Raw genomic sequence first — 16,119 nt, 5'->3', positions numbered from 1 at the left:
ATTCCCTGTGACTTGGAATGCCTTCCCTTTCAGTTTCTATTTCTCAGCATAGCCATGCTGTAAGGATACAGCATAACTGATCTGGGAAAGGGAAAGTGCTCTTTAAAAAGCAAAAAAGAGGATGGGAAACAGTGCACTGCACTGAGTTGCCCTATGCCATTTGAAATCAGAGCTTAGCTCCACCCCCTCCCCAAATTGGTTGAGGTTAGAGCATCCAAATGGATGCTCCACCTACAGCCATTCCACAGTTTCCTCTTTGAACCAGATCAAAGAGGATTTCTTTGGTTAAATATGGTTTAAAGGGAAAAGCCCTGGGAAGCCCACAAGTCATTCTCAGAAGAACCACATTTTTGTGTGGACATTCCTTTTAAATTAACAGGTTTTGTGGCATCCGTGAGGGAAAAAATCCCCATGTGGATGGTCCAAAGCTCCAGATTACAAACTATTCTGGAGTCTTTTTGGTGTCGGGCCTGGTTCCACTACAGTTCTCATAAAACGCACCTCCTTTGTGCAGGCTTGGTGGTGGTAGAGAGTGCCAACAAGTCATAGTTAAGTTATGGAGAGCCATGATGGGATTTTCATAGCAAGAGACTAACCAAGGTGGGTTTGCCATTGCCTGCCTCTGCAAACTTGGTCTTCATTGGAGGTCTCCCATCCAATTACTAACCAAGGCTGACCCTGCTTAGCTTCCAAGAACTGACAAGATCGAACTTGCCTGGGCTATCCACATCAGGGCTTGCACAGGCTTAGCACGTTCCAAAATGTTGTCCATTTTGAAAGGGTTATTTTCTAGCCCTGAATTGTAGGGCTATGGTGCAGAGTGGTAAGCAGCAGCACTGCAGCACAAGCTCTGCTTATGACCTGAGTTCGATCTTGGCAGAAGCTGGGTTCAGGTAGCCGGCTTAAGGTTGACTCAGCCTTCCATCCTTCTGAGGTCAGTAAAATGAGTACCCAGTTTCCTGGGGGTAAAATGTAGATGACTGGGGAAGGCAATGGCAAACCACCCCGTAAAAAGTCTGCCAAGAAAACATCATGCTGTGATGTCTCCCCATGGGTCAGTAATGACTCGGTGCTTGGACAGGGGACTTTTAGCAGGAGTGGACTGGGAAGCAAAAATAGCCCAGGAAAGGGCTTCATTCCTGGCCTGCCCCAGCCATGCCCCCCAGTAGAGGGGGGGAAAGGAGCAAAAGACAGCTGTATTACTGCTGCAGTGAGCAAGCCAACTGCCCTGGTTCACTGCAGGATGGTGGAGCCGCTGCCATGAGTGATCCAGCTGCATGGGCCCCATGTGCGGCAGGCAAGCTGATCCCTCTGCAAGTGACCCACCCAGCACAGTGCTGGGGCGCAGCCAGCTCACTTGCACTAGTGACTCACCTGTCGTGCATGAGGTTGCGGCAGATGGCTTGCTTGTCACTGCTGCATCTCACCTCACAAAGACCTGGGGCAGGCGACTCGCCTGTGGCAGCTGCAAAGGCTTCTGGCTTGTTGCATCAGTGGCTATGAGGGCCACCCTTCTCTTGGAGCCAGGGTGGCCTTGGTAGGGTGAGGGCTGTGAGGCAGCCCCCCCCCCAGGACATTGGCCCACCAATCCACCCTGGCAGTTTGGTTAAAAAAATAGCCAGGATACCATGAAAATAATCCATACAATCAAGAAGAGAGTTCTTAATGTCTTCTAGACGTTGCCCAGAGTGTTAATGCCCAGTTTATCAAGGGACAAGCAAGAGTTTTGATATTACCTGTCACCTTTAAATATAGATAACAATCAGTATATTTCTCCCTGTCTACCCTTTTCCTGTCCTAAGAGTAAAATTCACCTCCTGAGATCCAGGAAGAGTATAATACATAGGAAATGCAGTTGTTGCCAAGTAGGCCCCCTCTCCTGCTTTAAGGCCTGCCATGAACTGTGTTAAAGTTTCCTGCATTACTGTTTCACTGCTACACCAAAGACTGCCTTGCACGTGTGTGTGTGTTAATACACGTGTCAGTTTCCTGCCTGCGTGTCAATTGCCTTGCTGCTGTTATAAACCTGTGTAGTTTACTGACTCCATGTTTGGTTAACTGCACAAAGGACTCTTTTTCTGGGCAGCCCTGCCCTGACCTGTATCTGGACTTCCTAGTGTGCGTTTGGACTGTGATACAAGTGTGCCCCGTGCCTGCATTGCCATCTGCCATGGACCGTGCCTGTTCCCTGCCTTGGACTGTGTTTTAAAGTGTTGTTCCCCCTGCCTCCATGGAAGCCTGCCTTATATGGGCCCAAGCCGCTGCTAGCAGCCGGGTGCCTGCCGGGGAAACCTCCAGCGAGCCTGGCTAGGCGCTCCCTGGTCAGTTCCCACCTGGAGCTTCCCGCGGGCCGGTCGCCGAGCTTGCCCTTGCTACCGGGCAACCTGCAAACCAGCCCCAGCTATGCCCAGCCGGCATCCATGTTCTCAGGCACCCAGAAGACCCAGGGAAGAAGACTGCTTTGAGAAGCCATTTCGGCGAAGCGGGCACACCACGTCCGCAGTGAGAGTACCTCGCCCCGCTCTGCATATCTTAGGAGCCGCCCCGGAGAAGGAACTAAGTGCTGACCATCCCAAGCACTTAGAGAATGCATCTCAAAGAAACCTCCACATTCCAGAGCTGATGACATCAGGACAAGCCCTGTCCACTGGAACATCCTTTCAGCCCACTTGGATTTCCCCCTCCCTCTTTTGTCCCCTCTTCCTGAGGTGTCACTTATCACGATCTGATTACCAAAGTGGCCCATCCAAGCCATTCAGTAACCCATTAGACCCTTTGTTTTAATCTGTGAGAACCACCAAGTACAGCACCAGCCCCAGGGTATGTTTTGGGGTATTTAAGCTGGTCTCCCAGACCACTCTGTGCTTAGGCCATTCCTATCCAGACCCCCCCCTTGCTGCCCGTGGCCTCGGCCATTCCCTATCCAGACTTCCTTGCTGTCCGCCTGTGGTTCCAGTGCTGGCATTGGGCCACCCTCGCTGCTGTGTCTCTGCTTCGCTCCAGGATAAGTGAGTATTCCCCCTATCATCGTTGGGAACCAGCTAATGCGAACGTCTCTGTATTTCATACTCTGTATTTCCTAGATCTTGTGTGTTTCTTGTATGCTTGTGCAAGTTTAGGCTTACGCCACATTGATAGCAAATACACGTGTTTGGAACCTATTTGTAGTCTGCCTCTTTTTCACTAGAGTGTCTGGAATCGGGACCTCCGTAGACATAGGTTAAGATCCGCGCTTATTTTAAGTTACAGACTGCTAAGCTAATTTCCCCCTTATAATAAAGAGCAGTTCTGGTAACAGTTTACTGGTGGAGAATGCGGGCATAACCCAGTTCGTGTGAATACACGTGAGTCGACACGCGTGTCTTCAGCGAACTGACTTAGAGGAAAATTTTCCAGACCTCAGTGTAAAGAGTGCAATTTAGCTCAGGGAATTAAAAGTGTGAATGTGTGTGGCTCTAGCGAGCATTTCTATCTTGTGGGTTGGCTTTTCCCCCATTTCCTCCTTCAGCCAGCTTTGGACTACTTGCCTTTTGTGGTGCACCGCGAGGCCCTCCAGCCGTTATAACCGGTGTACTGTGGGTGAGGACCTCTGAACTGGTGAAGTTCCTGGCCACCTTCCGGGCCGCCTAAACGCATCTATGTGGGTGGGATCCCAGAAGTAGGCTCTAGATATATACGCATATATACATCCTGAAGCAGCACATATAAAATTATTTTTCGCCCTCCCCCGTCTCTCCTAAGTCCGTCCAAAACCCCGTTCCTGCCAGCACTTAGTCTTCAATCCCCGCTCCGGAGGAAATGTGAAGGGATCGATAGTCCGTTTGGTCAGTTTAGCTTTGGGAATCTAAAGCCAGGTTTCTGAAGCCCCACGGCAGCCGGCCGCACCGTGCTTAAGAGTTTTAAGTTAGACTCTTGGGCGCCTTTTCGCTTGAGAGTTTTAAGGAAGACTCTTGGGCGCCTTTCCGCTTGAGAGTTAGTAGGACTCTTGGGCGCACCTCGCTTGGGAGTTGGTAGAACTCTTGAGCGCACCTCGCTTGGGAGTACAGTAAGTTTTACTCCTGGGCACTTTTGCTTGGGGACTTGCAGAGGCAGTCCTTGAGCGCTTTAGTCTTTTGGTCTTGGCTTGGAGACAGTTTAACTGTTTGTCTCTGAGCACGAGGCCTGGGGACTTTTTGAGTTTAGTTCTTGGGCAGAGAGCTTGAGAGCATTTGTAGCTTCTGAGCAGAGGCTTGGGAGCATTTCTGGTTGCCTGAGCAGAGGCTTAGGAGACCCCTTAGTTGCAGTTTCTGAGCAGAGGCTTGGGGACACTTTCTGGTTTTCTGAGCACATAGGCTTGGGAGACCCCTGAGCTTTGGTTTTCCGAGTATAGGCTTGGGAGACCCCTGAGTTTTGGCTTCTGAGCAGAGGCTTGGGAGCACTGAGCGTTTTTGTTCTTGGGCTTAGAGAGCTTGGGAGCACCTTCTGAGCCAGTAAGCTTTCCTGGTCCTGTGGCTTGTAGGCAAGCTTGAAACGGGAATAGGAATTTTCCTTCTCCCCCGGTGGAGAAGAACCGAGTGTAGGACCCTTAAAATACCCTTTAACCCTAAAAGTAGGACCTTAAAACCCCCTGGTAAGAACCTGTGTAGAACCCAGTTTAAAAATCCTTGAGAACCGGAGGGAAGGATAAACCTCCCAAAGGAACATAGAGAGGAAAAGTTGTTAAAAACCCCTAAGAATCCAGTGTAAGAATCCCCGAGGACCCGAAGGAAAATACCTCTCCGAATGGCCCCTAGACGGGAAAACTTATAGGGAGCTCAAACCGCCCCACCCCTGGTGCCGCTGATCCACTCTTTAACCTCCCCCGAGATCAGCCTTAAACGAAAGTAAAATGTACCGAGCAAACCCCACCGTGCCCCGCCTGGAGAAGTGGCTAGTGAAGAAGGGAGATTGCCCTTGGGAAGCTGGTTCCTTCAAGGGACCTGACCCGCTCCAGATAGTTAGAAGCGCATTCCAGGATTTTTGCGAGAAGGAGAAACCTAAGTCGAGTAAGAAAGACAGATACGGAGCTTGGGCACTTTTCACTGCCCTACAGGACAGCGTGTCCCTAATTAATAAATTGCAGGTAGCGCAGGAAGATAGTGAGCAGGAAATAGAGAGGCTTAGAATAGCCCAGGACAAAGAGAGGAAGGAGCTAGACGAAAAAGCAAAGCGAGAACAGGACACCCTGCATCTAGAAATCCAGAGTCTCAGGGCCAAACTAGCCGAACAGGAAAGAGACCATGAGGAAAAGGCAGTTGAGTGGCGCGCTGAACGCGTCAATTTCATATTAGAAAAGCAAGGACTAACTACTGCCCTCCAGGACGCTCAGCACAAGGCTGAAGCGGCCACTGCTCGTGCCGACATGGCTGAGCATGCAGTAATTGAGGGACAGGAAAGAATCGCTAAGATGACCCATGCCGCCCAGTTCATGGCAGAGCATAACCACTCCAAGGTAACCTCCGCTGATCACTCCGCTTGTAAGAAGGAGCTAGAGGCCCTAAAACAGCACCTGGGAATGCAGCAGGCCGTAATCTCCGCCGTGCACCCCGCAGCCCTCTTGGCCCTCCCTGAAGGTAGTACCAACAGTTGGTCACCCCCTTCATCCCAGCCCGAGGAAGCTCCACAGCCCCTCCATCCAATAGCTACCAAAGAAATTGTCTCCACAGACGAGGATGGCAGGAAGACAGACCGGATAGTTAAAGAGACCTGCAATTGGAGGCCCAATGAGCTCCAAGCCATAGCGGACCGCATGGGACCCCTGAACCGGGAATCAGCTATACAATGGTTCGCACACGTGACCATGTCCCAGCCCTCTGCCAGTGGCTCCGATGTAGCTCAGCTGGCTCGCCATTGTGCCAGCCCCGAAATAGTTACCTCTCTTAACGCATATATTTCTAACCGGAGACTAGCCACTCGCAGTCAGTATGGTGCCATGAAGGAGTTGTGCGCCTTCCTCTGGCCTACCAAGAGCTTGAAGGCCTTATACATAGCAGAATCTCAAAAACCCGGAGAGGACCCAGAGGCATATTTAGCCAGAAAGCAGCTCCTAGCCGAACTAGCAGACGAGGTAGACTTAGACTTGAGCGACATGCCTGACTTCGATGACTTAGAGTTTAGGAGAGCAGTCATAGATGGGCTCAACAGCACCACTCGCCTGGCCCTGGCGGGAGTCGAACCCGGGAGCATTACATGGGGAGAGCTGGAATCCCGCATCAGGAGCATTGCTGGCCTGTTGCGAGAGACCGGAGCAATCCGTCATGTGAAGTCCCCGGCCTCTCGTAGGAAGGAGAGCGAGTCGATAAGTGCAGTCACTTACGCCAATCATGGCCCCCACTCTCAGTACCGACCGCAGGGACGCAACTCGTACTCGGAGACAAGGGGAGGAATCCTGAGGGGAAGGAGCAGCAGTTTTAACCGGGAAAGAGGGCCAAGGGACTACCGCCCGGGAGTTTCCTTTGCACCCACCCCGAGTTATGGTTCCTCCTCCCAGCAGGGACCCCACGAGCCCCGATCACAGGATGCGCCCCTAGCCCCTTCTCACTCTCGAGCATCGCACCCGTACAACCATCAGGTCTACCCACCTCCAGATCAGTCTAATGCTTGGGGAGCATCGCAGGGCGACCACGAGGGCTACCGGGACCGCGGCAGCACGCCCCAGTCCAGGGACCCCCTCCGTTGGGAACTGTGGATGCGCCTCAAAAACATTGGAGCGAACATGGAGCTATTCGATGGGAAGCCCATGTCCGTTCTAATGAAGGCGATCATGGAGTGGGAAGACCAGCAGCAGCCCCCAGTACCCCCGTCGGCGCCCCCTTTACTGCCAGACCCTCCCTTCTCGAGTCCCCCGATAGCTGTGGTCCGGGAACGCCCGAGCCCCAACAACCCCTTTAGAGGAAGCGCCGCTTCCACCGACCAGGGTGCAGGATCAGAATAGGGTCGCCCCGAGTCCCAGTCTCCTTCCATGGGCATAGTTGCCAAACTAAAGCCGGACACATGGGGGAGACCGACAGTAAAGGCAGGGATCGGGACTCCCGGGGAAAAGAAGAAGCCTGCCACCCTCCTCATAGATACCGGAGCTTCGCTTAATATACTCCGGCCCACCTTAGTTACGAAGGGAACTCAGACCTCTACTACCATGCAGCTCGCCGGTTTTGGAGGCGGCATGCAGGAATCCCCGGTTTGGCAGGATATCCCCCTCTCCGTTGGGAGCCTGGCCACCTGGATTTCAGCATGCGCAAACCGGGGAGAAGATGATGGACTTTTGGGTATGCCGTTCTTCCGAGCCGAGGGACTGACCATTGACCTAGCAAATGGGCTCCTGTGGCGCATCCCAGGAGGCCCAGACTTCGTCAATGCAGTCCATCGATGTGCAGCCCTTAAGGCCCCTTTGCCTCTCGCCCCCATCACAGGAGACCCCTGGGTTCAGAACTTTCCCGAAGTTTGGGTGACAGACAAAGCCGAGTGTGGGATAGTGAAGGGCGCCTGCGTCCTGATTGAAGGAAAAGACCCCCCTCCCCAAAGACAGTACAAGTACCCAGCCGAAGCCGAGGCAGGGATAGCCAAGACCATAGAAGGACTCCTTGAGTGGGACGTCATACTCCCGATGCAGTCCATCTGCAATGCCCCATTGTGGCCAGTTCTGAAAGCAGATGGAGTGACCTGGAGAATGACGGTCGACTTCCGTGCCCTGAATGCCACCACCCCTCCAGTTGCCCCGGTTGTGGCCAAGTACAACGAGATCCTGACGGCCATTGCCGCTGGGTCCCGGTTCTACTCGGTCATAGACCTGGCCAACGCCTTCCACTCCATCCGGTTGCATGAGTCTTGCTGGTACAAATTCGCGTTCACTTTCCGCGGCCAGCAATACGCATTCAAGCGGACACCCCAGGGTTTCCACTCCAGCCCCAGTATTTGTCATGCCCATGTAGTTCAGATGTGGGAACGCCTCCAACCCTCCTCGAGGCCCCATGTTCTGAGCTACGTGGATGACATTTTAGTCCACGCCCCCACAGAAGAATTAGCTCGCCAAGTCACGAGGGAAGTCCTAGAACTCCTCCGCGAGACTGGGTTCAAGGCAAGCAGGGAAAAGGCCCAATTGGTTCAGACCAGCGTCAAGTACCTGGGTCTGACCCTGGGACCCGAGGGTCGCACCCCGGACGCCCAGCGAATGGAGGTCATTTCCAAGCTGCCTGCACCCACCGACGTCCCCTCCCTTAGAGCCCTTCTAGGAACCTTTAACTTTTCCCGAGACTTCATCGAGTCCTTTGCAGACAAGGCTCGCCCCCTTTATGCTCTCCTTAAGAAGAACACTACCTGGGAGTGGGGACCGGATCAACAGACAGCCTTAGCCGAACTGAAGCGCAGCCTAGCCGCAGCCCCGGCCCTAGCCCATCCAGATGTTACCCAGCCATTCTTTATTCAGTTAGTCGTGTCAGACAAGAGCATCAGAGCTACGCTCACCCAGCAGCAAGCGGGAGCCGCTAGAGTAGTAGCCTATGCCTCTCGCAACCTAACTTCAGTAGAGACCAAGTTCAGCCCATGCGAAAAGACTTGCCTTGCTCTAGTTTGGAGTCTGACCCACTGGGAATTTATCATAGGAGGCTCACGCACAATAGTTCAAACCACTCACACGCCCCTCAAATATATTCTGTCTGGCAAAATACAAGATGGACAAGTGTCAAACGCTCGCATAGCACAGTGGACCCTGGCCCTGGTTAACTGCGGAGTAGAGTTTAAAAAGGAAGCCACTGAACCACCAGCCCCCTATGGCCTGTTAGTAACCGGGACCGAGCACGAGTGCCCCCTGGACCCGCCACCGCAGGTTGTTTGGCCAGTCACTTGGGGAGTCCCGCTAGAGGAAGCCCGACTGAACAGCTTCACGTGCTGGTTCTGCGACGGCTCCTCCTTTCACGTTGGAGGCTCCCCTCGGACAGGCTACGGCGCCGTGCGAGTGAGCGACACATGCACTCTAAAGGGTCCAGCCCGCCCCCATTCCAGCCAAGCGGCTGAGGTGCAAGCGCTTCTGGCAGTGCTTGAGTTTGAGCCCCCAGAAAGCCCACTTGCCATTTACACAGACTCGGATTGGACGGCCAAAGCCGCCACGGTCTGGCTCCCGGTGTGGCAGAATCAAGGGTGGAGAGCTAGTGATGGGAAACCCGTAGCCCACCTACAGCTATGGCAGCAAGTAGCCGCGCTCCTTCAGTCCCGCACAGGCCCAACGCAGGTTACCCATGTTAAAGGACACCAAAAGACAAACTCAGAGACCGCTTATTGGAATGACCAGGCAGACCTCGCAGCCAAGACGGCCGCCACGGAGAATGCTCCCTTACCGGAACCAGCCACCAATTGTCCCCTCCACCCTGTCACAACCCGGGCACAAGCCCGCAGCCAGGCTCAGGGAACCGCAGGAACACTAGACCTAGCACAACTGCAGATATCTGACCCAGAAGTAGCTGACCTCCTAGTCGCAGGAAGAGATCAGACAGGAAGACTAATGATCCGAGAAGAGGAAGGCATAGTTTGGGCAGTAGATGCAGCCGGTGAACGCCACTGGGTAGTGCCACTGGAAGTCAGGGCCAACCTGATTCAGTTTGTCCACGAACAGGGACACCGAGGCAAGGATCTGACTCTGGAGAGGGTCAAAGAGGTTGGTTGGTGGCCTAGCATGCGTACCGAAGTAGCACAATGGGTGGACAACTGTCTGTCTTGTGCTATGGTCAATGCAGACCCAACTGGACCTAGAGCTCCCCTCCAGCATCAGAGAATTGATGGACCCTGGGCTCGTATACAGATTGACTTTATCGGTCCCCTTCCTCCCACTCCCCGCGGCAATCGCTACTGTCTCACTGTCAGATCCCTTTAGTAAATGGGTCGAGGCATTCCCGTGTAAGCATAACACTGCAGCCACCACGGCCAAACTACTGTTCAATAATGTGTTTTCGAGATGGGGCACTGTGCGAGTCATGGATTCCGATTTGGGCTCACACTTTATTGGAGAGGTAACCCAGGAACTTTGCAAGGCATTAGGCATCCAACAACGCTTTCACATAGCCGGCCATCCCCAGGCTTCCGGCGCCATAGAAAGAACCAACCGGACCCTCAAGGAGGCTCTCCGCAAGATGGTTCACTCCTCCGGGAGAGACTGGGATGAAAAACTCCCCATATCTCTAATGGCCATCAGAGGCACCACCGCAGTTCACGGACTCACGCCCCATATGGTCATGACAGGACGGAAAATGCAGCTCCCAGAAGCCTTCTGGCTAGACACGCAGCTCCCTTCTGATATGCAACCCGTAATAATTAATGACGCCTGGGTTCAGGACCTCATCTCATCCATACACGCCGTCCACATGCAAGTGGCCCAGAAGTTAGGCACAGCTCAGAAGGATATGGACCGCAAACTAGGATGGGTCAGGAACCCCAGGCAGTGGGAGGAAGGACAGCTCGTTTTATATAGAAAGTTCTCACAGAAGGCACACTCACTAGCGGCAAAATGGCAAGGCCCCGTCCCAATCACGAAAAGAGTCTCTCCAGCCGTCTATCAGGTAGCTATCCAGAGGAAGACAGGAGGCACTTGGTTAAAATACTTCCATGCCTCTCAATTAAAGGAATGGAAAGGGAAGCCGCTCCAAACCGCCACGCCTGTGTATGATCCTGGGGGAACAGCCGCCAGCCCAGCCCCCCTCTGCCCAGTGATTCGCCAGATATCCCTTCACCCTGGGCCAGAGATACCCTGTGTCCCCTTAGACCAGACCTTTGTAGCCTTAGTATAAAAGAAACAGCAGAATATGTAGATGTAGGTGTGAATGTCAAAAGTTTTTCCAGTTCTATTCTTTAACTTCATTAGGCGGGCCCCACAGTTGGGACCCTAGGGGGAAACACGGCAACCAAAGCCAAATAGGACCACCACCGAGAGTGATTCTTAATAGGATTTTAAGCCGCATGTTCGGAAAAAAATTGCACAGGCAAAAGAGATTTGCTGTGTGTGAAAGTGTTTGGAGAGGCGTTAGCCCAAAGGTGAATACATTCTTTCGAACATAGTGGAACCACCAAAAAAGGTGATCCCTGTATTCGAAAATATATCACCCGCCGTGCTGGTGAAGATCCCACATCTACGTAGATTCGGGGTCTCACCTGCCAGACCCACGCTTTCGCATGATGGTCGGCTTTGGCTTTGAGGGCCATGCCTCCCCTGAAGGAAACCCCCGTCCAGCCCGTCAACCCCCTCTTTTACTAATGCTCATAGTCGTCATGGTGAGTTGCTATACGGCACCACCACTTAGTACGCTTTAGTGCAAAGGTAAAAGACCCGCCAGTATTTTGTAAATATGTACCTTCTGGAATATGTTATTGAGGTGCGTTCGCTACGCACAAGGGGCAGCGTGCCTCATTTACATAGCCAGGATCCCCCGCGCCAAGATGACCCCCGAACAACCCAGACCCAGTGGCGCCGGCAGATCTCGGCCGCCTCCGCCGCTTTTTGATAAACGCCGCCGAGCACCTTCGGCTCCACTTCGGCCCTTTCCACCAGCAGCCGCCCGCCTCACGTAATCTTTTCCCTTGCCCGTACCGTATAAGGGAAAAGAAGGGGGGGAGATATATTGAAGTTTTAATGAAGCCGCGCCAGGCCTTCCAAGTGAGGGCAACCTGAAAGTAACCCACGCCCGTGTGCTTTTGCTTTGTGTGTTTCTTTCTTTTAACATGAAATTGGGGCCTCCCGAGGGAGTCCCTCCAAAAATTGATCCTAGGAAAAAAAAATGGTCCGCTGAAATACATACATGAGGTCCTGCAAAAAAGCAGAGGGAAAAAGGCAAAGCAAAAGCAAACCATCATAAAACATACCTTCAACCCTAACCTCATCTACTTAAAAATTATTTTAGAAAAATAGAACGAAGGTCTCCTTTAGCAGCAACCCTTACAGTTGCTGGATACCGCTCTCTAGTTTTTTCCCTTTTAAAGCAGCAAGGCCAGGCCGAGCCGGACCGATAGCTCTCAGCCCGCAAAATAAAAGCAGCCCGCCACCGAGCAAGGGGCACCTGAAGGCCACATAGTCTAGGCACCCAGGGACCCCTGGGGCGAGTTTGCATAATCCCGCCTAACGCACAGCCGACCCCCGCTCGACGTAAAGACGTTACCCTCTGAAATATACATGCCTTAGGAAGAAGCCCCCGCATAGGAGTCCCCCAGAGCAACAAGCTGGAAGGCTCGCTTAGTGCCCCTGGGACTTCTCGTTCGAACCCCGCTTAACATACAGTGCTGGCAGAAAAACACCCTCCCCTTTTTTCCCCGCTTCACTTCATTTATTTTGCTGCAACAAACTCAGGGAACCTGTACTTATATCCGCAGGTCTCCCCAGGATATTTTCGCCACAAAAGGAAAGGAAGGCCAGGAGATGAGGCACCTGGCTACTCTGTGTTTGCTCGTGCTGGCAGGCACCCTAATAGAGGGACGCCCGTCCAAATTAATGCCCTACCCCCACTGGAGATGTATCAATACACTAGCAGGAAACGAAATGATGGTCTGCAAAGTTGTGCAGCAGATTAATATGACCACCCCCACAGATCGCACAAACTTCCGCAGTTGTGAAGAGCAGTGGATCCGACCCCCAGAGCTTGTTATTTTATGCATAGGAGTGAAAACCATGTCCCAAGAACTAGTGTGCTACTCGCCTACTGACACAGTGTCACCACTTGCTCCGATTCCTTGTATGTTCCTTCCCCGTATCAGGCCAGCCCCCACCGCAGTCCCGGTGGTAGACAAATATACCACCCCTGCCAACTTCGAAACCTCGCCATTTGTCACTGAGGCTTTCGGACCATACTGTGAAGTTATTTTAGTGTCGGCCGCAGTATGGAAGGCAGGAGACCCCTTTAGAATGACCATCCTACTAGGCACCACCACCACTGAATCTGCATCAGTCACCATCACGCCCCCTTCAGGTGCAGTTCTCTCCTTTGCTATAGAGCGCTGGGAGAACCTAACCTGGATTGTAAAAGAAGAAGACCTAGCCAAACACGGCCCACCCGATTGGATACTGGTTCAACAGACGCCCGAATGCCAAACCAAGCCCCTAGTAGAGAAATTTCACCGGCTTGGGCTGCTCTTTGTAAATTTGACTCACGAACCAGGCAATTATTCCCTGCTGATCCGGACTCAGGAGACCCACACCATCCAAATTGACCCTTTGATTGCTAGCAATGAACAATTAAGCCAAGGTGGCACGCATATAGTGGGCTCCCATGTTTTGAAAACTGACATTCGAGAGAGAGTTCTAGTCCGCCCGCAAATGTCTTTAAAAGAGATCCGCATAGACTTAGCTGAGCTAAATATAACCCAGAGGCTGCTGCAGTGCGCTCCCTATCTGGAGGCCGGTAGCAAGGGTTGGAATGCATGGCTACAACTGTGGATCGATCCCTCCCCCTCTCTCTCGCATGCCAGACGAAGCATTGCCGACTGGACTGCTCCTGCAGCTGGAGGCTTAGCAATCATGGATTCGGTCAATATTGAGACTCTCGCTAATAAGTTTGCCCATGTCACGACTAGCATCTCCGACTTAGGTAAACCGGTGGTGCAGTCCCTAAATTCCATTTCGAATGGGCAACACGAGATCAGCTCCATTTTAGTTAACTGGGAGAGTCAAATTGAAAGAGATTTTTCTCTGCTGCTCAAAGGGAACACAGTCCTTTGAACGCAACGTGTCAATAGCCATGGCATGTATGCAAGCCCAACAATTAAACCAGGCTGTGGCCATGGGGCTAATTCGGCAAGCCACGGACGGGCACTTGCCCCTGGAAATTAAAAGATTGATTATGCCCAAATTGTCACCCATAGAACTGGAGCTTGAATCCTGGTGGTCTCTCGTAAATTCCTCATTCTCACCGACCACCCAGGAGCTTAAATTATTTTTATTAACGGCCAGTGCGCACGAGTCATTCCATGTGTATCCAGTCGTGCCTCTGGGACTCCAAGTCAGCGACACCGAAGTCCTCTACGCCCGCCACCCCGACCATTGGGCCCACTTCACCCCGACCGGATGGCAGCTCGTCAGCCTCCAAGGGTGCCAGCATCGAGACCAGACCGGCTTCATTTGCCAAGACCAAGCCTTTGCACCTCATCACCCCTGTGTAGCCCCGCAAGTCGACGCCCTCAACGAATGCTCCTTCGAGGTCGTCCGGGAGAACAGCTCCGCTGTGGTCTACCTTGGGAAAGGATGTGCCTGCGTGCGAACGGCCTGCGACTTTGTGATCCTGAACTCGTTCCAGCTCAAGCCCGTGATCCCGGGAGTCAATCGCTGCTTCTGCAACCTGTCTTCGGTGGCAGCCTGCGACTTCACCTACACGGTACCGGTCTGGACCCAAGAAGAGATCCTGGTGGCACCCTCCATCTATCGTTATGTGAAGCCAGTCTCCCTTGGCATCGGTCTGGAGCTGATCCACGAGCTCCTGACCCACCCGCAGCTCCACCGCACCCTCCAGAGCATCCAGAGGGATGGGGACACTACTGCTTTGGTTGTGTCCCACAACGGCAAGGAGATTTTGGATCTTGTCCAGCGGATTAAGACCACCGGAGAGCATTTGTGGTGGGAAACCCTCTTTGGCTGGAGCCCCACTGCCACTGGAATTTACAATTTGGCTTTGCACCCAATCATCGTTATTTTGGCCTTTCAAGTTTTGTTATGTGCCTCACTACTTTATTTGGGCTGTTGGAGCCGCCGACAGCTCCAGCAACTCCAGCTGTCTTACCGCTTGGATCACTACAATCCCGACCTCCTCTTGCCTTAATGGTTGTTCTTGGCACCCCGTTTTTAACCCTTGTTTATTTTGTTGCTTGTGTGATTATGAACTATGCTTGTGCCTTTATGTGTACGGATCCTGAGCCAGCTCCATGGACGCTTTGCTGCTGGACACCGCTCCGAGGCCCTCTTGTGGACTAGGGGAGGACGTATTTCCCTGCCTCCCAGCCCACGGCCCGTCTACAAACGACCGCTAGCGGCACTACCTCCATGAGGACTAGAACTGTGTGCCTGAAGCCCTTCTCGCCGCCTGCCGGCCCTGCTCTGCGGATTAACGCAGACAGCAAGGGGGGGTGGAAGTGTGTTTTGGAACACATGGACTAAGTTTGCTTGTTTCTGTAAATATGCAACCCAGTCCAGCAGCTGTACTGTGGACTGAGCCATCTGTGATCTTTGTTGCTTTATGGTCTTATGAGTTTCTTTCCATTGCTTTTATGAATTTTACTCCCATGAATTTAGCCCCGAACTAGTCCCTCCCTCTATTTAATGCAAGTGCGCCCATGATCTTCCCATGAACTGGGACCCTTTTATCACCCCCTATTAACTTTATCCTTATGAATTTGATTTTAACCTTATGAATTGCCTTTTAACCTGACTCCCTCCGCCGAAGTGATTTTAGCCTATTTATCATCGTATGAATTTGGTTTTAACTGAGACCCCTCCGGAATGGTCTCTTTTTAAAGGTTATTTAATTACTGATTTTAAACTTTATGGATTTGGTTTTAATCTGGCCGTATGAGTTGGTCTTTTAATTGGGAATTCTATTTTTCTGACCCCCTATGAGCCCTTCCACCGCTTACCCTCATGAATTGTTTCTCCGCACTTGCTTTTATTGCTACTATCTCTATGAATTGGTTTTAACTGCCTAGATCATTGCTTTTATCCTATATAGATACCCGTATTTATGTTTTTAATCACCTATGAATTGTATTGTCGAAGGCTTTCACGGCCGGAGAACGATGGTTGTTGGGGGTTTTCCGGGCTGTATTGCCGTGGTCTTGGCAATACAAGACCACGACAAGACCACGGCAATACAGCCCGGAAAACCCCCAACAACCACCTATGAATTGTTCCACTCTCAATGAAATTGGTATATGCCTCGCTTGCACATTTCACTTTTATCTTGTATGAATTGCTTTTAATCCTGCATTCATGAATTGACCCATGAATTGCCTTTGCTTTTAATCTTATGCCTATGAATTAATCCATGTATATGAATTGCTCCTGGCTTTTAGTGCTTTTAATCCACCATGAATTACGTATGAATTACCCCCATCCATGAGTTGATCAATGTACACAAACATGTATTA

The 16,119-nt window shown here is 52.1% G+C and overlaps 1 protein-coding gene across 1 annotated transcript in view; it reads right to left on the bottom strand.

Moving 5' to 3' along the window:
• The window catches only part of GUCY2C (guanylate cyclase 2C), a 146,791-nt gene that overhangs the window by 106,524 nt on the left and 24,148 nt on the right, over positions 1 to 16,119 (bottom strand). The window lies entirely within an intron of this gene.

This window comes from Eublepharis macularius, chromosome 9 (genome assembly GCF_028583425.1).
Source record: "Eublepharis macularius isolate TG4126 chromosome 9, MPM_Emac_v1.0, whole genome shotgun sequence".
In the NCBI taxonomy this organism is placed as follows: domain Eukaryota; kingdom Metazoa; phylum Chordata; class Lepidosauria; order Squamata; family Eublepharidae; genus Eublepharis; species Eublepharis macularius.
Note: the sequence above shows the minus strand (reverse complement) of the source record. Positions and strands in the feature narration are given on the sequence as shown.